Below are 985 nucleotides of genomic sequence, written 5' to 3'. Positions count from 1 at the left end.
CTGGCACCTTGCTATCTTCTCATACCCATCTGAAATCAGGGGTCTTATTTCGACTATAGAATCTTACATTAGAAGGCAAAGTGACACAGCAGAGACATTTAAGCATTTTTCAAAGATGCTGCTCTCTTCTCACCAGTTGGGAGAAAAGAACCAATGTAGCAGGCCTGAAACCGCTTTCCTTAGAAAGACCTACTTGTAAGGTTGGAACTTCGCTGGCTTCTGGTGACCCGAATCTTCAAAGGGTTCTCACAATTCCTAGACTGATAAACAAGGCTCACTGTCTAGATGGTATGTATAAACAACACGGTTTAGGCTAAACACCTGCTTTACTTTTGGAATCTAAAATGTTGGTAGTGGCTTAAAAAAAAAAAAAAGTGCCTATATGTCCAGGTCCCAGGAAAAACACGGGGCATTGGATCTCTAATGCGCTTCCCTGGTAGACAGCATTTCACATGTGTTGTCGTAACCCCTTGCTAGAGGAATTAAACACAGGCCCTGTAACTCCAATGGGAGAGCACTCTTGGAAGGTTGAGCTCCGTTTCCCCTGGACTTTCCCACTTGCTGATTTGCTTTGCATCCATTTGTGTTAATAAATCACAGCTGTGAAGAAAACTACATGCTGAATCCTCCCAGTAACTTACTGAATCTGGGAACGGTCTTGGGCAATCCCTACACACCAATATATTTCTTCAGGCTTTGATAGAGAAATTGTTTATAGGATCCTCCAGGATGGGAGGAATAGTAGAAGGAGTGTAGGTGAGTTACATATTTAAAGTGTACTACATCTTTTCTATTTCCTGAAATCATTGGATTCATTTTCCAAAACAAAACCAAGGAAATTTTGGAACCTCACCTTCATTTACTGCAGAGTCCAATGTTCAGCCAAGTGTGCAAAAATTTGAACTGCTAGAGTTATCAAAACTAATCCAGAAATATATATCTCCATTAATAAATTCAGCCTGATTTGAAATTTTAGTCTTCTTTT

The sequence above is a fragment of the Hipposideros armiger genome, unplaced genomic scaffold (assembly GCF_001890085.2).
Source record: "Hipposideros armiger isolate ML-2016 unplaced genomic scaffold, ASM189008v1 scaffold_451, whole genome shotgun sequence".
Taxonomy (NCBI): domain Eukaryota; kingdom Metazoa; phylum Chordata; class Mammalia; order Chiroptera; family Hipposideridae; genus Hipposideros; species Hipposideros armiger.
Note: the sequence above shows the minus strand (reverse complement) of the source record.